The sequence below is a fragment of the Nanorana parkeri genome, unplaced genomic scaffold (assembly GCF_000935625.1).
Source record: "Nanorana parkeri isolate BGI_ZX_2015 unplaced genomic scaffold, ASM93562v1 scaffold113, whole genome shotgun sequence".
NCBI lineage: Eukaryota > Metazoa > Chordata > Amphibia > Anura > Dicroglossidae > Nanorana > Nanorana parkeri.
Genome location: NW_017306381.1, coordinates 528,407 through 535,521, shown reverse-complemented (window position 1 = coordinate 535,521; position 7,115 = coordinate 528,407). Strand labels below are relative to the sequence as shown.

The 7,115-nt window shown below is 53.4% G+C and overlaps 1 long non-coding RNA gene across 1 annotated transcript; it reads left to right on the top strand.

Moving 5' to 3' along the window:
- The first annotated feature begins 4,227 nt into the window (after positions 1–4,227).
- On the top strand, positions 4,228–4,805 carry LOC108784406. The gene is made up of 2 exons (XR_001941067.1): positions 4,228–4,369; positions 4,578–4,805. It is a non-coding gene; the product is annotated as an uncharacterized LOC108784406 (long non-coding RNA).
- The last annotated feature ends 2,310 nt before the right edge of the window (positions 4,806–7,115 follow it).

Sequence of the window (7,115 nt, the reverse complement as noted above, 5' to 3'; positions counted from 1 at the left end):
GGGGGGGGGGGGAGGAGGAATATGTGTTCCAGATAAAGGATTTACATGATCTCAAATATACTCACTTGTAGCAACCCGAATCCTTCAGTTATATTGTAACCAGGGAGCCGCGATGGGATTTAGGGTTGCCACCTTTTCATCAAGCAAAACCCAAACACTCTAGCACCTTGTGTCAATTTTTTGGGAGAACATACAGGAGAGAGAGTGAGGAGAGACAGCCAGGAGAGAGAGCGAGGAGAGACAGCTAGGGGAAAGAGAGAGAGGAGAGACAGCCAGGGGAGAGAGAGAGAGGAGATACAGCCAGGGAAGAGAGAGAGAGGAGATACAGCCAGGGAAGAGAGAGAGAGGAGATACAGCCAGGGAAGAGAGAGAGAGGAGATACAGCCAGGGAAGAGAGAGAGGAGATACTGCAAGGGGAGAGAGAGAGCAAGGGGAGAGAGGAGAGACAGCCAGGGGAGAGAGCGAGGAGAGACAGCCAGGGAAAAGAGAAGAGAGCTACCCTGGGGAGAGCGATGATACCCAGGGAAGAGAGAGAGGAGAGAAAGCCAGGGAAGAGAGTGAGGAGAGACAGCCAGGAGAGCGAGTGAGGAGAGACAGCCAGGGGAAAAAGAATAGAGACACCTAGGGGAGAGCGAGGAGAGATAGCCAGGGAAGAGAGAGGAGAGACAGCCAGGGAAGAAAGAAAGGAGAGACAGCCAGGGAAGAAAGAAAGGAGAGACAGCCAGGGAAGAAAGAAAGGAGAGACAGCCAGGGAAGAAAGAAAGGAGAGACAGCCAGGAGAGAGAGAGAGAAGAGAGACAGTCAGGAGAGAGAGAGGAGAGACAGCCAGGGGAGAGAGAGGAGAGACAGCCAGGGAAGAGAGAGAGGAGATAAAGCAAGGGGAGAGTGAGGAGAGACAGCCAGGAGAGAGAGAGCGAGGAGAGACAGCCAGGAGAGAGAGAGCGAGGAGAGACAGCCAGGAGAGAGAGAGCGAGGAGAGACAGCCAGGAGAGAGAGAGAGAGGAGAGACAGCCAGGGAAGAGAGAGAGGAGATAAAGCAAGGGGAGAGTGAGGAGAGACAGCCAGGAGAGAGAGAGCGAGGAGAGACAGCCAGGAGAGAGAGGAGAGACAGCCAGGGGAGAGAGCGTGAGGAGAGATAGCGAGCAACACATCTGCCTGAAGCAGAAACCCTGTGCCCTTTAAGACTTATCTGCACCCTGTACTTTAGACACCTCCTTACTTCCCGAGTTCCAGCTTCCTCCTATGTCCCTTGCTTCCTCCATGCACTCATATTGGAACACCAGGACCCTGTGGTTGCCCCTGTCCACCTTGTGACATCTTGTGCCTGGGTTTCAGCTAGCTGATTGCAAATGTAAATTCTTTAAAAAAACGACATTTAAGATGCCAAATACCTACCTGAAACGGTGGTCACGTGACAGGCCAGGTCTGATTCTTCTGTCTTCTACTCGGCAGGGTGGGAGGGTCCATCTTGCAGTGTCCCCGCCTCTTGCTGGGGATGTGGGCACTGCCCATTGGCTGTTGACAGTGTCCATCACCTGGGTCCCATGGTCTTGGAGTTATGAGGTTACAGCAGTAAAAACCTGACCGTGGTTCTAATCCCTCTCCACTCTATCCAAAACTGGAAGAAAAAAAAACGTTTGGGCTTCAGTTGCACTTTATTGCAGCTCTGTATTCTTCAATAAAATATTACATGTATTTTACTAAATTCAAGCAGGGGAAGTACCTAAATATAACCTGGCATCGGCTTCCCTGTACAGCAGAGCTCAGTCTGGTGGAGCGAGACGCAGGACAAGGAACCAATCAGGTGATTTGCATGCACATGTTGATGAGAGGAGAGAGCAGACAGATTGCCTCATCAGTCTTCTGCTGGTTCTTCTCTGTCCAGTAGGCTGGAGGCGGGGAGATGACACTATTGCCTTTCTTAGCTGTAGCTGAGAAAGTGGTTTCCTGGCTGTGCTGTGTGGCAGAGCTCTGTAAATCTCAGGATTGGATGGACAGACATACAAACACTTGGGCAGGGAAAGCAGATACCTCCATCTGTGTATTTAGATGTTTTCCTGGAATTCAGCTTTAGGCCTCATTCACACGACTAACAGCCGCAGCAGCCTGTTCTTCTCTAAGGGAGGACGCCGCTGTAGGCTCACCCGAACTGCGCGTCCGTGCGGGTCCGGGTGTCCATACTCGTACGTAGACAGGATGGATCCTGTCTGCATCTGAGCAGGGATACCCGCACAGACGTGCAGTTCGGGTGAGTATAGGGCGGCGTCCTCCCTTAGAGAAGAACAGGCTGCTGCGTAAAAATCACACGCAGCACCTGTCCTTCCCGGGAGTGGCCCGATACGGCCGTGCATGCCACGCAGATCTGTACGGGCCGGCTGTTAGTCGTGTGAATGAGGCCTTAAAGGAGAACTATGAGGTGAGTGCTTTTCACTCACCTCATAGTTCTAGCCGACCTGTGACAATGAGACTGTCACAGGTCGGCTCAGTAGATCGGGAGGTGAGCGAACACATACCGGTGTTCGCTCACCTCTCGATCCTGTCACGGCTCTCTGCCGTGACAGGGGAGTGGCTGGATTCCCCCCTCCCCGCTCCGATCCGCCATCGCCGACTGGCGGAACGGACGGGGGAGGGGGCGGGTACAGCTGGCTCTGCCTCTAGATAGGCAGAGCCAGCTGTCAGTCACGCAGCTGGGCGGATCCCGGCACAATTGTTGGGATCCGCTTCAGCTGCGGCGTCTCAGTATACCGCAAGCTACAGCTCGCGGTATACTGAGCCTAGGGTGACGGGAGGACGCTAGTTTGTGTCCTCCCGTTACCCTAAGGAGAACTATGTGGAAAAGCCTTAACCCCCATAGTTCTCCTTTAAGCAGCCAGTGTTCACCTTGACCACAAAATGACTGGTATACCTGAGTATGGGGTAACACTTATCAATACTCTTGCTCCTCTATAATGCAGTTCATGGTATTTAAGCAGCCAATCACCAGTCCCGAGTGCTGTCACGTGATGACGGGCAGGAGTAAGCATAGCCCTTTGTAAGTTCTGCCTTGCTCAGCAATTAGTGGAGCCAGAGACAGCCAAGAAACTGGCATTTTTCAGAAGCAATGGCAGCCTGTGTATTCCTCTCATGACACATTCCCTTTAAATATATGACTGAAGATCCTCTTTAAATATTTGGATGGATCGTGATTGGCAATAGATAACATTGCAACGTAACCCGGAAACTTCGAGTTCTAACCGCCAGGTTTTTATGATGCCATTAGCCACGCTCCCTCCTCCGGTGAAGGGCACCACCGGCCACGGAGCGAGTTGCCATTCGGCGGCTCGATCTTTGAACTTGGCATCGGAGCAGACAGCAGAAATGACTATCAAGAACTGTAATGGTCTCTGTAGGGAAGGAATGATGGATGGCTGTGTTCTTCCTCCAGAGCCGCCCACCAGCCTCTTTTTTTATTGTTAATTAAACTATTAGCGCTCGCTTCTGAGCTCCACAAATTTGGAGCAGATGGTGGCCATGGAGGAGAATGAGACGTCTAGAGGAGCGCATCCCGGTGCTAGACCTCATTTACCCCACCCGGTTCTGTTGACGTGCCGTCATGGAACATCTTGTACCGGTTTACACAAAGTAGCTCTGATCACGGGAAAACAAATCTACTTCTGAGCTGCACCAACCTTACAGTTCTAGACCGATGTAACCATGAGGGTGCTTAAAGAGGTCACCTTGGATGGCACCATGCTGGATCAGAATCAAATAAAAGTCACCAGCACTGCAGTAGATACTGTTTTTTACTGTGGGCACATAGGGGGTCTAATTATAAAATAATTTACAGGGACCTTCATCCTAAAGATATTTGTCAGTGTTCGTTTCAGGTGAATAATGCCAAAATCAAAGGTTCTTCATCTAGTTTTCTCCCAGTTTGAATGTATTGTGGTGTAATACTACATTACGGCCACTAGATGGTGCTGAGGAGCATAGGGGAGAAGTATGTATTTCTATTCTGGCCACCAGGTGGAGCTGAGGAGCATAGGGGATAAGAATTTATTTCTATTACGGCCACTAGGTGGAGCTGAGGAGCATAGGGGATAAGTATTTATTTCTATTGTGGCCACTAGGTGGAGCTGAGGAGTATAGGGGATAAGAATGTATTTCTATTACGACCACTAGGTGGAGCTGAGGAGCATAGGGGATAAGAATTTATTTCTATTACGGCCACTAGGTGGAGCTGAGGAGCATAGGGGATAAGTATTTATTTCTATTATGGCCACTAGGTGGAGCTGAGGAGCATAGGGGATAAGTACTTATTTCTATTATGGCCAGTAGGTGGCGCTGAGGAGCATAGGGGAGAAGTATGTATTTCTATTGTGGCCACTAGGTGGAGCTGAGGAGCATAGGGGATAAGAATTTATTTCTATTACGGCCACTAGGTGGAGCTGAGGAGCATAGGGGATAAGTATTTATTTCTATTACGGCCACTAGGTGGAGCTGAGGAGCATAGGGGATAAGTATGTATTTCTATTATGGCCACTAGGTGGAGCTGAGGAGCATAGGGGATAAGTATTTATTTTTATTACGGCCACTAGGTGGAGCTGAGGAGCATAGGGTATAAGTACTTATTTCTATTATGGCCAGTAGGTGGCGCTGAGGAGCATAGGGGAGAAGTATGTATTTCTATTATGGCCACTAGGTGGAGCTGAGGAGCATAGGGGATAAGTACTTATTTCTATTATGGCCAGTAGGTGGCGCTGAGGAGCATAGGGGAGAAGTATGTATTTCTATTGTGGCCACTAGGTGGAGCTGAGGAGCATAGGGGATAAGAATGTATTTCTATTACGGCCACTAGGTGGAGCTGAGGAGCATAGGGGATAAGTATTTATTTCTATTATGGCCACTAGATGGAGCTGAGGAGCATAGGGGATAAGTATTTATTTCTATTATGGCCACTAGGTGGAGCTGAGGAGCATAGGGGATAAGTATTTATTTCTATTACGGCCACTAGATGGTGCTGAGGAGCATAGGGGATAAGTATTTATTTCTATTATGGCCACTAGGTGGAGCTGAGGAGCATAGGGGATAAGAATTTATTTCTATTACGGCTACTAGGTGGAGCTAAGGAGCATAGGGAAGAAGTATGTATTTCCTATGATCCTCACCTTCATCTAGCGAAGGACATCCCTATAATGTCACATGGGTTAGTATTCCAATGTATCAGGGCTGGACAGTCACTATTTTGCCTTGAGGGCTTGTTCACACCATATGCAGTGCATCCTAGCACAGTTAGCTGCTGCAACGCACTGCATCGCATAGTAAACTCCCCCATGCGTTCTGGGGTAGGAGGGGGGCGTGGCAGTGCATTGAAGTCAATGGCAGCACAGCCACGGCCCCGACCCACAAGGATGATGATCCATTAGAAAAGGTAGGCAACCTTGACACTACAGCTGTGGTGAACCTGCTGATCCTGGCATGAAGGAGGCACTGGTGATCCTGGCATGAAGGAGGCCCTGGCGATCCTGGCATGAAGGAGGCCCTGGCGATCCTGGCATGAAGGAGGCCCTGGCGATCCTGGCATGAAGGAGGCCCTGGCGATCCTGGCATGAAGGAGGCCCTGGCGATCCTGGCATGAAGGAGGCCCTGGCGATCCTGGCATGAAGGAGGCCCTGGCGATCCTGGCATGAAGGAGGCCCTGGCGATCCTGGCATGAAGGAGGCCCTGGCGATCCTGGCATGAAGGAGGCCCTGGCGATCCTGGCATGAAGGAGGCCCTGGCGATCCTGGCATGAAGGAGGCCCTGGCGATCCTGGCATGAAGGAGGCCCTGGCGATCCTGGCATGAAGGAGGCCCTGGCGATCCTGGCATGAAGGAGGCCCTGGCGATCCTGGCATGAAGGAGGCCCTGGCGATCCTGGCATGAAGGAGGCCCTGGCGATCCTGGCATGAAGGAGGCCCTGGCGATCCTGGCATGAAGGAGGCCCTGGCGATCCTGGCATGAAGGAGGCCCTGGCGATCCTGGCATGAAGGAGGCCCTGGCGATCCTGGCATGAAGGAGGCCCTGGCGATCCTGGCATGAAGGAGGCCCTGGCGATCCTGGCATGAAGGAGGCCCTGGCGATCCTGGCATGAAGGAGGCCCTGGCGATCCTGGCATGAAGGAGGCCCTGGCGATCCTGGCATGAAGGAGGCCCTGGCGATCCTGGCATGAAGGAGGCCCTGGCGATCCTGGCATGAAGGAGGCCCTGGCGATCCTGGCATGAAGGAGGCCCTGGCGATCCTGGCATGAAGGAGGCCCTGGCGATCCTGGCATGAAGGAGGCCCTGGCGATCCTGGCATGAAGGAGGCCCTGGCGATCCTGGCATGAAGGAGGCCCTGGCGATCCTGGCATGAAGGAGGCCCTGGCGATCCTGGCATGAAGGAGGCCCTGGCGATCCTGGCATGAAGGAGGCCCTGGCGATCCTGGCATGAAGGAGGCCCTGGCGATCCTGGCATGAAGGAGGCCCTGGCGATCCTGGCATGAAGGAGGCCCTGGCGATCCTGGCATGAAGGAGGCCCTGGCGATCCTGGCATGAAGGAGGCCCTGGCGATCCTGGCATGAAGGAGGCCCTGGCGATCCTGGCATGAAGGAGGCCCTGGCGATCCTGGCATGAAGGAGGCCCTGGCGATCCTGGCATGAAGGAGGCCCTGGCGATCCTGGCATGAAGGAGGCCCTGGCGATCCTGGCATGAAGGAGGCCCTGGCGATCCTGGCATGAAGGAGGCCCTGGCGATCCTGGCATGAAGGAGGCCCTGGCGATCCTGGCATGAAGGAGGCCCTGGCGATCCTGGCATGAAGGAGGCCCTGGCGATCCTGGCATGAAGGAGGCCCTGGCGATCCTGGCATGAAGGAGGCCCTGGCGATCCTGGCATGAAGGAGGCCCTGGCGATCCTGGCATGAAGGAGGCCCTGGCGATCCTGGCATGAAGGAGGCCCTGGCGATCCTGGCATGAAGGAGGCCCTGGCGATCCTGGCATGAAGGAGGCCCTGGCGATCCTGGCATGAAGGAGGCCCTGGCGATCCTGGCATGAAGGAGGCCCTGGCGATCCTGGCATGAAGGAGGCCCTGGCGATCCTGGCATGAAGGAGGCCCTGGCGAT